A 19,584-nucleotide genomic window follows, 5' to 3' on the forward strand; every position below is an offset into this window, starting at 1 on the left:
CATACGAGACTAGAAATAGACTGGGTTACCTTCGCTCATTCGGTGCCAGTTCATACTGAAGATGCCACCCGCATAGGTGGCGAAACGTCTGTGTAGTTTTTTTTTATATTTTGTTGTGTTAAGTCGGAGTATCTGTTTTAATCAATATTACATGCGTTAAGGAAACTCCTCCCGCTACACGATATTCATATCGTGTTTTTTTTTTTTTTCGAAGCAGTTTTAAGCAATAGCGTGGCTCTGTGGCAGAACGCCTGCTTGCTGCGCAGACGGCCTGGGTTCGAATCTCACCCGAACCTAAGATTTTTATTTTATTTGCATCTTTCTCGATTTTTCGGTCACGGACGAGATGATGATTTTTCGCTCACAACCACCGACACCGACGCCGACACCGGAATTTCTGCGAAACAATGTCTTTAGCGCTATCGCGTTAATAATCTGGGGCAAAAAGAAAGCACATATGTACTTGTCTGCAGGCGTTATCTGTTTGCAGAATACGTACAGTGAGCGCACATCGCGCGCCGTCGCCGCGATGGGGAATCCCCCCAAAAAGCTTCTGACGTGAAAGGCAGGAAAACACCGAAGGCTAACCGTGTGACATACCCTTTCAGTGGTCTGTATGTATCAATGAATGAGGCAGACCAGAATGGAGCCTCAATTGAGTATCCGTGCGGCCGCAGCATCTATGGGCATTTATAACTGTGTACGCAAGTAACCGTTGTTGCGCGGACGTTTTCAAAGCTTTTTGAAAATGACTTGCTAAGTGCTGCGCGCCGTCAGTAAGATTATATATATATATATATATATATATATATATATATATATATATATATATATATATATATATATATATATATAATATTCTTGGACGCTTCAATACCAGTCAGTCTTACTCAAGTGGCGTCGCACTAACAGTTTATCGCTCTCCTCAGCGAGCAATTTCCCGCTGCTTCGTTCTTTTTTTCATCAACTACACTCATTGGTTGGAGATGAGACAAACACGAGCATCGGCTGTACATTTTTTTTTTCCAACATGATTCCTTTTGAACACTTTGCATTCCAGTGAACTTGCCAGTATCTATAGAGCATCAAAACGTGCGTAGACCAAAACTTAAGACCGTAGGCCTCGCGACTGCTGTTAGGAAGCAGTTTACGAAGCCGAAAATTAGGCATTATGCAACGCGAAGGCCAAAAAATATCACATAAAAATGTTCGCTGGACTAGTTCTTCAAACAAGGGCAGTATACAAGGGCCCGCATGAATTGGGAATCGAAGTAAAAAAAGACAGGAGTCATTGCAGCTAGTAGCTGCAAAGCGGATAAAAACAAGGTGTAGAAAACGCAATGTAAGGTTTTGATGAGCAACATTCGTTGGCGTGTTCTCCAGCTATTTCAGGGGCAAAATTGTGCCTATAACACAAAAGCCCTGGCACATTTCCGACAGGAATACATACGGTTCCATAGCAAACAAATAAGGTTGGGATGGGCCGATTTGAATTTGGGAGCGAATCAACCTAACATGGGGGTCTAAATGGAAGAGGGCAACATCGGGGCCAGCTTGCCGCGTTAAGGCCCGAACACACGTACGCGTTGCAGCGCGTCAACGCGTGACTTTTTGACGCTGCGCCGCGCCCTCTCCCTATAGGGAGAGAGGGTGCGCGGCTACGCGAAGCTGCGCGCCCTCCCTCTCTATAGGGAGAGGGCGCGGCGCCGCGTCAAAAAGTCACGCGTTGACGCGCTGCAACGCGTAAGTGTGTTCGGGCCTTTAGCCGCAAAGCGTGCACGGGAGAGCGTCTCAGCGAGTTTTTTCTGCCACTCACCGAACATCGCAGCCCCATGCCGCAGCATAAATCTTCCTCGGGAAAGCTGGCTTCACGCGCGTGTTGTAGCCGATCGCTGTTCACCGTTTCTAAGTTTCAAAACCCAAGCTTCAAGCACCTTCTTAACCTTACTACGCGTGCGAATGATGACACCGGGTTCCGTTGCGTACGTCCTCTCAATTCTCCACCGACCACTCGCCTACCATATAAAACGCCTTCTCAAGGACGTCGACTGCATGTTGCCGTGCTTTCAAGGGTAGTAAAGCGCACAGCCAAAGTGGGAAAACCTCCCCATTTCGTCAGGAATTACAGCGCAGGTGTCATTCTAAAATTTCATTTTTTCAGCGGGCGTCGGTGCTCCCGAAGCAGTCGAAGCGGCCGCTTATCCTTCCAAGCTCGTCGCGCTGACGGTGGCGCCAGCTTCTCCAGTGGCGGGCCTCGCGCCCAATATGGCCGCGAGATCGAGCGGAGTCGCCGCCTGGCGGCTACTGGCTGAAGCGCGCCTAGTGTGGATTGCTCCATGCGTCGTCTTCTAGCCGCGTTGTGTTAGCATGTGCGCGTACGTCATGCAGGGCCTCAAAAGGCGGTTTGTTCCGTTGCGTTGGTGCAACTTTAACCGCTCGTACGTATGCCTAACAACTTGTAAAGAAGCATTTGGCCTTGATCGGCTGTATATGTACTGTAATAAGATCAGTGAGTGCACTTGTCGAGAGTTCTGTGTGTGGTCGTCGTACCGTCCGTTCACGAGAGTCATATCAGTGTAGGTGCCGCTGTGTGGTTCAAGCGCATTGCAAAGTGCACTTGGCGTTGTCCTAAAGATGAGAAGTATTAAATCTCATGTGAATATAGCCTTTTAGCGGCTCGGTGGTTAAAAAAAGGCTCTCATGCACTTGCGCGTTGTGGTTAGGTGTATAACTTCGGGGCTATCGTTTATAGGTTACGCGACGAACTTTAGTTGTGTACGGTCTTGGTCCCACTGCAGAGAAATATTTCTGTCAAGTCACGTCTGACACTTCGGTACTTAAATTGTCCCCTAAACAGAACAGAAAATGGAATGACACGGAAATCGCAAAACTGAGTTGCCTTGCGCAATTATAACTTGTGGCGAAATGTATACAAAGACACCCGTGTACTTGCGAGGTATAGCTTATATATGCCTGTCAAATTTGCGCTGTGGCAAGTTCAGTGTCGGAAGTGCGTCAGGCCTCAATCTCTTCCGCGAAAACCCTAAAAAAAGAGAGCGAGCGAGAAAAATATATTCATGAAGACAAGCAGTGGCGATAAACTCGCTCGCGCATTTTCATCGCTTACGTGGCGTGTGAGGGCTCATAAAACGATACCCTTTACTATGCACCAGATCATGGATACACACTTGCCGCGTTTCGGTGCACGTACCTTGCCCTGCGGAATACTGAGAACTGTTCTCGCGGCCGTGTAAACACAATGGAACATGCGCGAACTACAAAAGGGCTCGGGGACTCTCGTTTAAACAGACTCATAGCCAAGCGCGAACAAACTTTGCATTCACAGCGCAGACGGTACATGAATGACAAAGAATAAGTTCCATGAATTAATTTTCTTCTTTCTCGATTGATTCTCGCTTAATTTTCCTGCGGAAGTGTAGGAAAATCAAAGCACAGGGAAGCTTCCCCGAGCGTTCGCTTACTGCGACCGTCTTCACGCTCGTAGTGCACAGCAGCAACAAGCATATAAATGCACACATTAGCGAAGTTATCGCTGACTACTCACCATTCTTTCTCGTCTGCGAACGCGAATGCACCGTCGTCGAAGTGCTTGCTGCAAACCATCGCGTACTTGGAAGGCGTCCTGCCGTTACGAAGCCTAACGAGCCACAGTCGGCGACGTTCCGCGTCGGTGGGATAAAAATGGAAGCTTATCCCTGGCTCTGTGCAGTATGTGCGGCATTGTGGCACCGAACAGAACCTCACCATCGATAACGAAGAGTTTTCTGCGGGTACGGAACACAAAATCACGATGTAAAAACAGAAGCCCCGTGCACTTCTACACACACCACACGAAACCAGTATCCACACTAGTGGGGTGACGGTGCTGCCACCTCTAGGTCGATCTCGCCGCGAATAGTGTTTTCACCTCAGTCTAAGTGCGACTGCCACAGCCGGGATCGAACCCGCGACTTTCGGGTCAGCAGCCTGCACCGTAACCACTGTACCACTTCGGCGGCTAAATAGGATATAAAAATAGGAAGAATGAGAGAGAAAAGAAATCGACGAACAAGAGAAAACACACGCAACATTGAAGTACGAGTGCATAACCTTACGTACGAGGGCACAACCTGGAATCCAAATTTCTGATTTCTCGGCTCCCATTTGTTGGTGCTTAATATGCCACATTAAAAGACATAAGGGTATAGTGAAGATGTACTTCTCTGAAGCAGCAATTTGCTGCTCCTCGAATTTTTAGAGACATGGAATGGTAAAATGAGGCCGCAATGCCAGAGAGACGTATTATGCTTGTACACTCTGGATAGACGTTCGGTTGCAACTGCATAAGTGGCTCGAATGACACCTGCCCAGCGCAAGCTTTCGATTTCGTTGAACATACCTATTCATTCAACGTCTTACAATCATTCGGTTTTCCTGCCAAGTTCATTCGCCTCATTCGGGCTATGTAGGCTACAGTACCCTTTTCCTAGATTCGCCCGAGAGCCGCCCATTCCAGGTTACACGAGGAGTCCGTCAGGGTTGTCCTCTCTCCCCCGTCTTATTCGTCCTTGCCTTAGAGCCCTTTTTAAAGGCTATCGAACGAGATCCACAGATTCGTGGCTTACCCCTTCCTGGCCGCACTGAAGTTAAAGTAACTGCCTATGCCGATGATATTACTCTGTACATACACAACGAACAGTCACTGCAGCACGTCCTGAATGCCTTTTCCCATTTCGGTGGGATTTCCGGTGCTCGTTTAAACTTGCCAAAAAGTCAGTATTTCTTCATTGGAAACCCTGCCGGACGTATTAACGTCACGTTGTCTTTGCAATGGTCCCCCACCATGGAGATACTAGGTGTCATTTACAATGCTTTCGGTACACACAAAAATATCTGGGCATCTGTTATAAAATCTCTAACAGAAAACATAGACGCTGCTAAGCATTTCGATTTTCCTCTTTTAGAACGCCGGTACTTGTCGCGATCGGTTTACCTCGGCAAATTTTGGTACTTATGTCACACCGTCAAACCCCCGCTCCGCGTTTCACAGAAAGTTCAGCGTTTAATCACCTCGTTCTTTTGGTCTGGTGGTACGGAATTATTATCGCGCCCCACGTTAGCGCAACCGCGCAGCCGAGGAGGCTTCGCGTTCCCCGACGTGGCCGTTACGGCTTCCATCCTGTCCCTCCGCACTTTATTGTGCGTTTTAAACAATGATGATACGCCAACGCAGACACTCGCGCGTTACTATCTAGGCCCATCCCTACGTGTCCTTGTGCCTGCTGGTCCTATCAAGTGTGGTCCGCAGTCCTCCCGTTTGCCGACTGTGTATCGTGCCCTCCTAGCCTTCCACCGTCGTCTAGAGACTGCATGCCCCGATACTAATGTAGCCGAAGCGAAAGTGGTGGACACAATGACCGCCCTTGTGCAGCCTTTGGTTCCCCGGCGCCGGCATGCGGTAACGAGTCGCCCGTGGAAGCACATGACCGCAGCGGCCTTGCCGGGTCACCTTCGTGACTTTCTTTGGCGATGGGGCTGGGGCTTGCTCCCCACTCGAGATCGGCTGCAACGATGGCAGATGGTACGCACCTCCACATGCCCGAACTGCGTCATGGTTGCGACCAACCGACATGCGACGATCGAATGCGTGGTCTCCCGACTTTTTTGGCGTGCGGTCCATGCTGGTTTTCGTGGACAGGGTGTCCGAGGGTTCTTGTCCGACGGCCGGTTCCCACGAGGGCGCTTCGCGGCTCTCTTACTAGTTGCCGGCCTGTTCAGCCTTTGGCGCAATCGCTGCGAAGCCGTCGCTGGGAATTGCCGTCGACGTGCTTTATGGCCGATATTGGGGCGCATGAGGCGTGAGATCCTAGCGTTCCTCTCTGAGGAGCTTTTCTTCCAGGGGAAGCGCGAGTTTCTGCGCCATTGGTCATGCCCTTTTGTCGGCGTTGAGCATGAACGGGTCCATTTTATTTTTCGGCCGACATGGTGCTAGGTCGCACCGTCGGTTCGGAGTTTATGTGCTTGTCTTCTCGCCCTTTCGATCTGTGTTCGCGACACTGATATCTCATGTCTTAGTGAATCTACCACCACGTTGATGTACATACACGATGGAAGAGTGCGTTAATCTACCCATTTACCCTTTTACCATATTCCCTATTGTGTCAATTGTGAGCTATGTTCGTTTGTTGTTATGTTGATCAGACTTCTGCTGTTCGCCCGATGCGAAAGTGTTAGTTTTTGTGATGTACAATTGTGAAAGTGTGAATGTATCCCTGAACATTGATATGTCACGCAGAATATATGCTCTGTACATAGTGTAAATAAATTTTTTCTAAACAGCGACTTTTGAAGGAATAACTTTTTTCTAAACAGCTACTTTTGATGGAATAAATTTTTTCTAAACAGATGCGGAGCAGCTTATGAAGGAGGCCTGTCCCTCCCGGCGTGACCAGTGCCCTGCGTGCCACTAGATGCATGGAAGAAAGACGAGAACGAAGTGCTGGCACGAGAGGAGAGCTCGCGCATGCTGTGCAGAAAGGAATGTTTGCCTGACATATGGACGTGCGGTAGAGCGCTCGCTCCACTGCGGCGCGTGCTCTAGTATAAATCATGCAAGGCTCCCACTACGCCATAAATCATGCAAAGTACCCAATTCGCCATAAATCATCATCATTCATGCAAGGTACCCACTACGCCATAGATCATGCAAAGTACCCACTACGCCATAAATCATCGTCATTTATGCCAGGTACCCACTACGCCATAAATCATGCAAGGCACCCTTAGATGCGAGGCAGCTTATGAAAGAGGCCTGCCTCCCCGGCGTCGCGCAGACGTAGCCAGTGCCGCAGCCGATCCGGAGCGGCGGGCTCGCGAAGCCGAAGCGAAACGGGCACGTTGACATCGCCTTCTCAAACATCAAGCTGCAACCTTTGCAGCAAGAGCCATTAACTTTATACATTACGGACCACAGGCACGTAGCCAGGATTTTTTTTCGGGGGGGGGGGGGGGCCCAAGGCCTAATTATTCGAAAGAAAGTCTTTTCATGGTAAAAAGAAAAAAAAGTTGCCCGGGAATATAAAAGGCTGGACGAATTTCGGGGGGGGGGGGCCCGGGCCTCCCGGGCCCCCCCTTGCCTACGTGCCTGACGGACCACAAGGCCGTTATACTCAAGGAAAAACGTTCCCCTGAGCTTAAAGTCATATATGACGAGTAACAACAGCAGGAGAACCTCGAATAGAAGGACCATGAACAGTGATGAAGAAAAAAAAATTACAGAAATCTAAGTCGATTCATGGCTGCTTCGGATACTACTCAGGGTTCCCTTTACGGGGAGATGGCGGGATTTTTTTTTAATTTCAACCGTTTATTTTAAAGGCTAAAGCCTTAGACGCTTCATCGAACCTGAAAATTGTCGGCGTCAACGCGAATGGCGCGAAAAATCATCGTGCCATCAGGTCTCCCACAACGCCATCATGACGTGACAGATCGCCAAAATTCGTAACATCATCATGACATCTTCGCTTGGCCAAAGGTGGGCCGATCCCGGAGGCAGCGCGAAACCCGGCGTAATTCGGGTAGGTGACCGAGCAGCATAACCACCGCAGCGGCTAAACACGAGATAAAGATAGGAAGAATGAAAGAGAATCTGAAATCAGCCAATAAGAGAAGAGGAGGAGGGTAAAACTTTATTGACGCCATCAAATGGGTCAGGTGAGGAGGGGAGGTGGATGGGTTCAGGGAAGAGGAAGTCGCGAAGGGCCCTCAGGCCGCTCTAGGTGGCCGAAAGTCGTTGCGCTTCGGCGCCCCCGATGGCCCAGCACATGATCCGGAGTTGGTCCTGCGGTCGTCAGCTGCGCAGCCTCCCATCGCTCCTGCCTCTCAGCCCCAGGAAAGAGGGATTATACGTGATTAAAGTCGGCTCGCGTACTCGAGCAGAGACGACAATGGGGTGAGGCGTCAGCCCGAAGAATTTGGGAATTGATGAAGCGGTAATTCAAGGTGCCCGTTTGGAGTCGGCGCCAAACAATTTAAGCGTGATCACGAGATTGAGTGCTCAGCTAGCTGCGGCATAAAACGTAACAACGATCAAGATAGTCGCTGTGAGAACAAGATTTCGCGGATAGAGGGAGTCTCAGAAGTTGCCAGTAATGGAGTCAAGTTGGTATTTAGCTGACTAACACTGGCACGAACGCGGTTGCCGAACGGTTTTAGATAGTACGCAAGCATCCTGGAGTCGTTCGGGCGTAAATTAAAACTTGAAGTTACACATGTTTTCAGCCAGTCGGCAATTTAATTACCAAAATACGACGTTTCCTCACATATTTTCAAAGCACCTTTCTTACGCGAAAGTCATTATCCCATCTTTCACTTCCTCACATGATACGTTTTCTTTTTTTTTTTGCGGCATAACTGATAACCACTGGCAGGGTGTTCGAACAGTACGTTGTGCTGTTCCGGGGCGACGGAAGCGGGCGGTGAAAATGCGGCCTCCGCGACCGGGATTCGATCCCGCGACCTTCGGGTCAGCAGTCGAGCACCATAACCACTATACCGCCGTGGCGGGTGGCATCAATTATTGGAAAGCGGCGCGTACAAATGCGCATTCGACTGACGCACCACCCAGGGTCGTGCGCTCGCCGGCACCTGGCTTTCCGCGTACGAGGCCACGGTCAACGAATTCTGTGAGTTATGATAAGCTTCGCTTGAAAGATGGACGTGGGCAGATGACGTAATGAGGACAGGCAACCGATGGTCGGTTAAAGCGTAGGAAAGGGTGGCTATTGGTGGGAAGCGCAGCCGAGGACTGTAAAGGGTTCGGTGAAGCGAAGATTGGTAAATATGGAGGCTGGAAATCGGAATCAGTTCGCGCACGACATGGTGGATTGGGGATTATTGCGAGAGGCATTCGTCCCCCAATGGATATTAGGTATGCTGATGATGATAATGATCATGTAGTCGGTTGCAATAAATTATAACCTACACTCATGTGCCCCGGTGTTACTGCTAAGAGATTCGCATCAAGCCACCTTATGTTTCAAGAATAAGTACTTTCGCTTTGCTAATGTCAATACTAGGCTTGTCGAAAAATAAAAGTTCGCCGTTTGTGACTAAATGTCAATATTTTTCTGAAAAGCCGATGTGACAGTCTGTGTCAAAATTTTGCCGGAACTTTCGTATTTCCCCCTTAAAACCAGTGACACAAACGTATATATTTCGTTATGTATCGATATTCAGCGCCCGCAGAACCGTCCAAAAAACGTTCGTAAAGGTAAGCTGCGATTTTCTCCGTGTCACGGCGCATGCGCCCTTCCCCTAGCGGAAAAGACGCGAAACGCCTCTGAATCTCGGAGGCTTTCGCAAAAGGCGGATTGCCATGTTAACATGCCGTAGAAGTTGCCGACTGGTGTGTGTGTGTGTAAGTTTTGTCTATTTGTTTTTCCGCGAGTTACTGGTAGCCTCTAATGGTCACATACAGTGGAATCTGGCGGATGATATGCATAACTGTCTTCCGCGTATGTATACGTGTCCTTTGTATCATGTTTGTTACCGCATACGGTTACGGTGACGTGAACCGTGGTTGTCAGTGCGCATGCAGAAAGATTAGCCGCGCTAATTCTGCATATATTGTAGCGCAGTTTTAGGAGATGGCTGCATACAGCTCTCGCAGCACTAGAGTACACATCACACCATGAATGGTTCGCGTTTAATATGTGTAAGCGTCTCTATGCCGACTCAGACTCAACTAGATGATGATGAAATAAACTTTTAATTTGCCGAAACAGTGTTCCCGAGCTCGTAAGCTTGGGGTCACCCTGGGTGGGAGGGTCCCTTAGTCCAGGAATCCTCTCGCCGAGACCGCCTCCCGGGCCCTGGCGCCCCTGTACTGCGGCGTCTCTCATTATCATGTCGTGGTTTTAAATGCGAAGCATTTCTTAGCGAACTTCTGCGACTTTGACCGTATCTATCTATCTATCTATCTATCTATCTATCTATCTATCTATCTATCTATCTATCTATCTATCTATCTATCTATCTATCTATCTATCTATCTATCTATCTATCTATCTATCTATCTATCTAGCCGCCTACGACTTCTTGCTCTCCTGGTCGCTTGGTTAATCGAATGTGCACCAAAATTGGTATGGCGTAACATGACTGTATGACGAACATAAATGACAAGTCATAACATGAAAATCATGACACGAATGTCATGTACAGCATGATTTACATGCTACGCTCATGGTGCGCTGGCGGCTGTTTCGCTAGCTTGATATACACCAAAATTGGTATCTTGTGACGTGACCGTGTGACGAACATAAATAACACGAGTTATCATGAAAATCATGACACGCATGTCATGTACAGCATGACTTACGTGCCACGCTCATGGGGCGCTGGCGGCCGTTTCGCTAGATTGATATGCACCGAAATTGGTATCTTGCGACGTCACCGTGTCACGAACATAAATAACACGAGTTATCATGAAAATCATGACACGCATGTCATGTACAGCATGACTTACGTGCCACGCTCATGGGGTGCTGGCGGCCGTTTCGCTAGATTGATATACACCAATATTGGTCTCTTCCGACGTGACCGTGTGACGAACATAAATAACACGAGTTATCATGAAAATCATGACACGCATGTCATGTACAGCATGACTTACGTGCCACGCTCATGGGGCGCTGGCGGCCGTTTCGCTAGATTGATATACACCAAAATGGATTTCTTGCGACGTGACCGTGTGACGAACATAAATAACACGAGTTATCATGAAAATCATGACACGCATGTCATGTACAGCATGACTTACGTGCCACGCTCATGGGGCGCTGGCGGCCGTTTCGCTAGATTGATATGCACCGAAATTGGTATCTTGCGACGTGACCGTGTGACGAACATAAATAACACGAGTTATCATGAAAATCATGACACGCATGTCATGTACAGCATGACTTACATGCCACGCTCATGGTGCGCTGGCGGCCGTTTTGCTAGCTTGATATACACCAATATTGGTCTCTTCCGACGTGACCGTGTGACGAACGTAAATAACACGAGTTATCATGAAAATCATGACACGCATGTCATGTACAGCATGACTTACGTGCCACGCTCATGGGGCGCTGGCGGCCGTTTAGCTAGATTGATATACACCAAAATGGATTTCTTGCGACGTGACCGTGTGACGAACATAAATAACACGAGTTATCATGAAAATCATGACACGCATGTCATGTACAGCATGACTTACGTGCCACGCTCATGGTGCGCTGGCGGCCGTTTCGCTAGCTTGATATACACCAATATTGGTCTCTTCCGACGTGACCGTGTGACGAACATAAATAACACGAGTTATCATGAAAATCATGACACGCATGTCATGTAGAGCATGACTTACGTGCCACGCTCATGGGGCGCTGGCGGCCGTTTCGCTAGATTGATAGACACCAAAATTGGTATCTTGCGACGTGACCGTATGACGAACATAAATAACACGAGTTATCATGAAAATCATGACACGCATGTCATGTACAGCATGACTTGCGTGCCACGCTCATGGGGTGCTGGCGGCCGTTTCGCTAGGTTGATATACACCAATATTGGTCTCTTCCGACGTGACCGTGTGACGAACATAAATAACCCGAGTTATCATGAAAATCATGACACGCATGTCATGTACAGCATGACTTACGTGCCACGCTCATGGGGCGCTGGCGGCCGTTTCGCTAGATTGATATGCACCGAAATTGGTATCTTGCGACGTGACCGTGTGACGAACATAAATAACACGAGTTATCATGAAAATCATGACACGCGTGTCATGTACAGCATGACTTACGTACCACGCTCATGGTGCGCTGGCGGCCGTTTCGCTAGCTTGATATACACCAATATTGGTCTCTTCCGACGTGACCGCGTGACGAACATAAATAACACGAGTTAACATGAAAATCATGACACGCATGTCATGTACAGCATGACTTACGTGCCACGCTCATGGGGCGCTGGCGGCCGTTTCGCTAGATTGATATACACCAAAATTGGTATCTTGCGACGTGACCGTGTGGTGAACATAAATAACACGAGTTATCATGAAAATCATGACACGCATGTCATGTACAGCATGACTTACGTGCCACGCTCATGGTGCCCTGGCGGCCGTTTCTCTAGGTTGATCGACCCCCAAGTTGGTATTGCGCGACCTTACTGTGTGACGAACATAAATAATAGAAGTTAACATGAAAACCATGACACGCATTTTCCTCAATGACATACAAGACGATGTATGCAGCTCTTTGCTGGCTGCTTCGCATTACATCGATTCCCACAGTGCGTGGGATCTGCCGGCTTTTTTTGGAGGTGAAACTCGAGAATTAAAATATTATTAGTTTTCCAGTTGGTCGCACGGGACCTAGACGACCAACTAGAAAACTAATGATATTTTAATTCTCGAGTTTCACCTTTAAAAACCAAGATATGATTATGAGAGACGCCGCAGTGCAGGGCCCCAGCAATTTCGACCACCCGGGGTTGTTTCACGTGCACCTAAATCTAAGCACACGGGCCTCTAGCATTTTTGTCTCCTTCGAAATGCCGTCGACACGGCCGGGATTAGATCCCTGAGGCTGCAGGTGAGCAGGCGAGCACCACAACCACTACACCACCGCGGCGGGTTCAACTAGAAAACTGTCCCTCCATCGTCCCCTGTGTCAGGAAGACGATCTTCGGTATGTAGAAATAAAATATACAAAAAAATCAAATTTCCTGGCAGTACTGAGTTTTGCACCCGGCCCGCACGATCAGACGGCGAGTGTCTTAACCTCTGGACTTCACAATCATCCTTCCAGAGTGTGAGTATATCCGAACTCTGAACCATTAAATGCGTTGTCTGTGGTGCAAAACAAATGTAAGAAGAGAACACTTTCAAGGCAGGCTTCGTTGAAGTATTTCGAGGTGGTAGAACAAATTCTCCCAGGACAACATGTAAAGATGACATGGAGGACCGTACACCTCGGGAAAATCCCGACTTTGCAAAAATTCGCGGTCGTCGCGGGACGCATCGCCCGTGGAGCCGTTACAGACGCTGACGAACGCTAGCAAGATGAAAGACGCCCTGCCGATGCCTCGCGAACGCAACGGGAAGCCCACATCAAAATTCCATACTTACGTATCACCTAAAGGACACTAACGAGAAAAAACACGGTTGATCCCTCCATCATAGGAATCGGAATAACACGAAAGTAAAGCGTGCCCTTACAGAAGTAACTGAATGCTTACTGTACATTGATATAAGAGAGTTTGGACAATGTATATTGATATCTGGCAGCTAATTGCGCCGTTTAACGTGTATGCACCCACTTTGATGATTGGTGGTACATCTCCATCCCGACGACTAACGTCCATGTTAAATGATTAAACAAACCCTTGTGGTAGCTGTAGTAGTTAACGGTGAAAGCGTAATCAAAGAACTAGGTGTGATAGCCAGAAGAGTGTCGCATATTAGACGCAGAACTTGGTCGCCATCCCGCGGCATGTTAAAATGTGATTGAACACCACGGCCGGACTAGAGGGAAACGCAAAGCGCGTCGTGCCGCCCCGGTAGCCCTGCCGCGATTTTTCTCGGGGCGAGCGCGTGAGCATGGAACGCGGTGTTACAGCCAGGTGAGGCAGGCGCGCGTCGCAGAGCTATATTTGGTTTGTATTAGCGTGATGCTGAGCGAGGCCGACGCTTTTACGACGCTTGGGCAAAGGTCGCCACCTCGCGGTGTGTTAAGGCATTCACAAATTTCAACTTCTATTGAAAACGCGCCAATGCGACGGACGCGTAACGCGTTGCAGGTGCTAGTCGCGGAGGCCACAGCAATGACGAATTACTTTACCTTACCACTCCCAGAGGTCAACACTACCCAACCGACCGGGAGAGTGGTAGATATAAAAGGCGCGTTCGTAAAGCCTCCAGTGTCTGTGACCGTGGCGCAGTAGATAGCGTGCCCGGCATCTGTTGTTGCGGACCCAGTGGTCGTGGGTTCGATGTCCGTTGACGGTACCTTTTTTTCTTTGCCATCTGAATGTGTATATTTTTTCTACGTCATTTCCGTGACGGAAATACGTCACTGAAGTCTTGGTGGACCCCGGCATAAAACACTTTCGTGTTTAAAAAAACCGGCAGATCTCACGCATTGTGGGAATCGACGTAATGCGAAGCAGCCAGCAAAGAGCTGCATACATCGTCTTGTATGTCACTAAGGAAAATGTGTGTCATGGTTTTCATGTTAACTCCTATTATTTATGTTCGTCACACAGTAACGTCGCGCAATACCAACTTCGGGGTAGGTCAAGCTAGCGAAACGGCCGCCAGCGCACCATGAGCGTAGCACGTAAGTCATGCTGTACATGACATGCGTGTCATGATTTTCATGTTAACTCGTGTTATTTATGTTCGTCACACAGTCACGTCGCAAGATACCAATTTTGGTGTACATCAAGCTAGCGAAACGGCCGCCAGCGCACCATGAACGTGGCACGTAAGTCATGCTGTACATGACATGTGTGTCATGATTTTTATGTTAACTCCTGTTGGTTATGTTCGTCACACAGTCACGTCGCGCAATACCAATTCCGAGGTAGATCAAGCTAGCGAAATGGCCTCCAGCGCACCATGAGCGTGGCACGTATGTCATGCTGTGCATGACATGCGTGTCATGATTTTCATGTTAACTCGTGTTATTTATGTTCGTCACACAGTCACGTCACGCAATACCGATTTCGGGGCAGATCAAGCTAGCGAAACGGCAGGCCAGCGCACCATGAGCGTGGCACGTAAGTCATGCTGTACATGACATGCGTGTCATGATTTTCATTTTATGACTTGTCATTTATGTTCGTCATATAGTCATGTTACGCCATACCAATTTTGGTGTACATTCGATTAACCAAGCGACCAGGAGAGCACAAAGTCGTAGGCGGCTAGATAGATAGATAGATAGATAGATAGATAGATAGATAGATAGATAGATAGATAGATAGATAGATAGATAGATAGATAGATAGATAGATAGATAGATAGATAGATAGATAGATAGATAGATAGATAGATAGATAGATAGATAGATAGATAGATAGATAGATAGATAGATAGATAGATAGATAGATACGCTCAAAGTCGCAGAAGTTCGCTAAGAAATGCTTCGCATTTAAAAAACTATTTTTTTCTCGCAATTCTCTGTTACGATTTCCCAATACCGAAAAACACCTGCAATCACCGTGAGAAGACACTTGGTAAACGAGAAAACGCGCAAAAAGAAAATAAAGGTGGTGACGCCACCTTGAAATTCCGGCACCAGCTCGCCATGACGTCATAGGTTTTGATAGCGTCTGCTAGGGCCCACGTAATCGTTTGTCGGTAAGAATTGTTTACTATGTGTTCTGAAGGACCCAGTGTCATAACACAAGCAACCTTAAGAAAATGTCATAAAGAAAGTGTGGCACAATACCCAAAAAGACATCGAAATTCGTGAAGTCTCATTGACGTTCAGGCACTGAAGTTTCGGCGCTAAATACAAAAATTAAACTTTGAACTTCATTTCCTACTCTAATAATTAATCTATGAATGAATGAATGAACGAACGAACGAATGCCTGAATAAAATTTATTTAAATCTGGTCCGGCAGTTTTGCTTCGGGCTAGTTTTAAATAAACTTCATTCATTCATTCATTCATTCATTCATTCATTCATTCATTCATTCATTCATTCATTCATAGATTATTCTATGAAAGCGAAGTTAATGACAATAGAGTTCTGAAAGAATAATTTACCTGTCTGAAGTGATGTACTGTTTCACTTTGGTGTTCCTTCAAGGCTTGTTCACACCTACGACAAGCACCGACCGCGCGAGCAAGTTAGTCGCAAGGGAACTACTAGCGAATGGCCGCTTTGGACGCACAGCGACTGCTTTGACCCAGTCGCTAGATGCTTGATTTCTCAAGTAGCGCAACTGCAGTCGCAAGCCTCTGAACCAATCACACGTTCAGGAACAGGTCATCTAATTATTTTGCGGGAAAATAGCAATGCGAGCAGACGTGAATTCTGTGTGGCAACTGGCGTACGTAGTACTCAAGTGTGAACATTGGTCGCCTTGTGTAGCTTTTTAGAGCGCAGCTCGAGCGGCGTCGCCGTTGGCGTCGGCGGCGTAACCAATAGAGCGAACGAGTACGAAAGAGAGCGAACGCGGAATCTGTCGATATCACGAGCCACTGGCCTCTAACCTCCCTTTCTTTCTCCGTCATGCGCGCTGGCCCCTTGGTCGGCGATCGTGCGCATGCAGGGCTGGCACGCGCACTGCGGCTGGCTTCGCTTGTCGTAACGGGGCTATCGGCGTTTCGCTTGGTTCCGGACGCCTTCAATGCACTTAGTGGTGTCCGTAGCACTCGAGCGCTGGCACTTTCTCTGGCAATATGTAACGAATGTCGCATTGCTACAACTGGGGATAGCCAAAACTTCAAACACTGTTGTCGTTGCCCCAGCACGAAGCTACGCTCAGAATTTGCATCAGGCAGTATCGTAATCGGCGGCGAATTTTTTGGACGCCAATCGCAAATTGTCGCAGCAGGTGGTAGTCACAGGTGTGAACAAGCCATTGGAAGTATTAACAACGCATTACAAGATTAGGACAGAACAAACAGAGGAACAGGGCGCTGATCTTCAACTCCTTCAGTTGAAATGGTTCTGCGTGCATTTTTGCAAGCGAAGCTTTTTATCACACATTTCGGTGAACGCGCCGCGCGCGAAAAACTTGGCGCCGCAGAGAGTACAGAAATGCGTCCCCCGAACGTGCGCCGGTTGCATGCGTATTTGAATGCGCCGTTTTACGATAATCGATGCTCCATCGATCGTGGACTTGTCGGCGATCAGCCATTTCTGATACCGCAATCGGATCTTTTATCGAGGTCGCTTGTCATTTCACGTTGCCACATTTCATTGTTGCCTGGATTTGAACGCATCACCGTCGTTGTTGCCTGTGGCAACTAAAGTGTTGCGCTTCTAAGCTCGTGAATGAAGGTCCAATTCCCGACATGGAGGAAGAAAACACTTAACAGGGAGCATAGCGCAATGCGATAGAAAGAAAGAAAAGTATTCCGTCGGGCGCGCACACGCAAAGGTTCGCTTGCCCCCATTTTCCCGATAGGGCAAAAGCTCCTGAATATTTTTTTTTTGGCATAATGTGCTGGCAGATAAGGAAACCATAGTTAGTTGCTGCTCGCAGGCTGCTTCCAACGTCAGTACATACAGTGCTGACACGACACAAGTTCCTTAAATGCACCTTGCGGTCAATCGACTGAGCAGCGAATCAGTCAGTCAACGAATTGAAACAGTCAGTTTGTTCATGTCTTAAGTTACCTTCATAGGTAAAAAAAAAAACGATGAAATAGTTTGATTTCACCCGCTATCAAGTCTGAGTGAATAATCTAGAATACCAGTTGCTCATTTCTCGGCTCTTATTTGTTTGTGATTAATACATTACACCACATTAAAAGACGTAAGGACGGAGTGAGGTTGTGCTTCTACGAAGAAGAAATTTGCCGCTGCATGAATTTTTCAGCAAATCGAACGGTAAAATGAGATCGTAAAACCAGCGAAACTAATGATGCTCGTACTCATTGGTTAGGCGTTCTAGTGGAATTGAACATTCGGCTCCATTGACAGTATGTAGTGGTGACTGATGGGCGCCTAGTAGTTTACTTATAGTACTCGGAATCGTACACTTTTTGTTCTAAACACTTGAACACGCCTCTGTTAAGGCGAAAGCCCTAGACACCTCATCAAACGTAAAAATCTACCGTCGCTCTGAACACGGGTGTCGCGAAAGATAATCATCACGCAATGAGGTCATGAGGTCTCCATAGGACAAATATCACGTTTCAGAGAACGAAATATTTTGTAACGTAACAAAATGTGAAGTAAATTAACGTCGTCGGCTAATCCAGGAGACACTGCAAAACTGCGTCAGGTCTGGAGTTTATCTTCAAAAATAAACCAAACCGCCATGGTGGCAAAGGGGTTATGGTGCTGGACTCCTGAACCGCGAAGGTCGCGGGCTCAAATCCCGCGACCAATGGAGGAGGAGTGATAGAGGCACGTGTACTTAAATTTAGGTGTGCCTTAAAGAATACCGGATGGTCAGGATTTCCGGAGCCCACCACTACGGCGTCCCATATAATCATGTCATGGTTTTGGGACCTTAGCCCCGACAATTATTATTGCCTTCGAAGCAAATGCTAAGACATCGGAAAAAAAAAGCGTCGCTATAGTGACTTGACATAAGCCCCTTAAAAGTGCTCGAGTAAAAATTACGCCCAAATGGCACGAACTGTAGACGCTAGGAACGAGAGTACGAGTATTATACTTAGTCCCGATGTTATCGCGTTTAAATCCGCGAGTACTGCATACTCTCTTGTGCTCCAGTACTCCAGTTTTCTTGTTGTTTTTTTCATGATATTAAGGCAAAATACGGCTGTCCCATAGAACAGAGCCCAGTACTCCCAACCACACTCACTTTGATTATTTCAAATAAAGTTGTATCCATCCATCCATCCGAATACTCTAGCTTCTTAAAATGCGTGAGCATTTCAACGCAGAGTCAACGATAAGACTGTTCGCCCCACTATCACCTCAGACGAACGGCTATGCAAGAATAAATGTATAGAACAAAAAATACATGGCTGATCCCTCTGTCATAGGAATCGGTATAACACGAAAGTGAAACGTAGCTTCACAGACGTAGTTGAGCGTTTGTTGTGCATTTTTTCTCCCCAAGCGCGAAGGAATGAATGTTACAGCATCAAATTGTAATGTTACGCGAAGAACGGCAAGCCGCTCGAAACTTTCAATGCGCTGCTCAAGCAGAAAGGACGCGCGGAACGAACATAGACAGGATGAGCGCCAACTGTCACAGTTGTAACTTATTTCTGTGTGAGCAGCGCGCTCCTTTCACAAGAGCGGCCGCTGCAGTGAGAGAGGTGACCTTCGTGCTCTCAACGGAAACTTGCAGGCAGAGCGCAAGACGTACAGACCACCGAGATCACGAGATAAGCGCCCGCACGAGTGACCACGCCCTGTCGAGGCGCGCGCTAATCCGCGTGGGGGACGACTTTTAAAGCGCGCTCTTCGAGCCCTTCGCGCCATCTCGCTAGTGATAACGAAAGCACGCTGTACCGCCGATCTCTGAGTACCGCCACCGGCAAATGGTGTACATAAATAGCTCGCCGTTAGCATAGCAGAGAACATGCCGTCTGTGGCGGAGTCATTTCGCGCTGCGCGCTGGCGAACGAGAGGTCGTAAGTTCGACTTCCGGTGACGGAATTTTTTCTTATAGTTTTTTCTTTGTCATATGTTAGTCTTTATATTTAACAACGTCATATCAGTGACGGAAATGCGTCAGTGGAGCCGTGGTGGACCCCGGCATAAAACACTTTCGTGTTAAAATTTAGAGCCCTTCCGTTCCGCGTTATTGACCATATTGAGCGAATACAAGTGTACACTCAAAGATCCTGGTGTTTCTTTTGCGCGTGACGCAT

This window comes from Rhipicephalus sanguineus, chromosome 7 (assembly GCF_013339695.2).
Source record: "Rhipicephalus sanguineus isolate Rsan-2018 chromosome 7, BIME_Rsan_1.4, whole genome shotgun sequence".
Classification (NCBI taxonomy): Eukaryota; Metazoa; Arthropoda; class Arachnida; order Ixodida; family Ixodidae; genus Rhipicephalus; species Rhipicephalus sanguineus.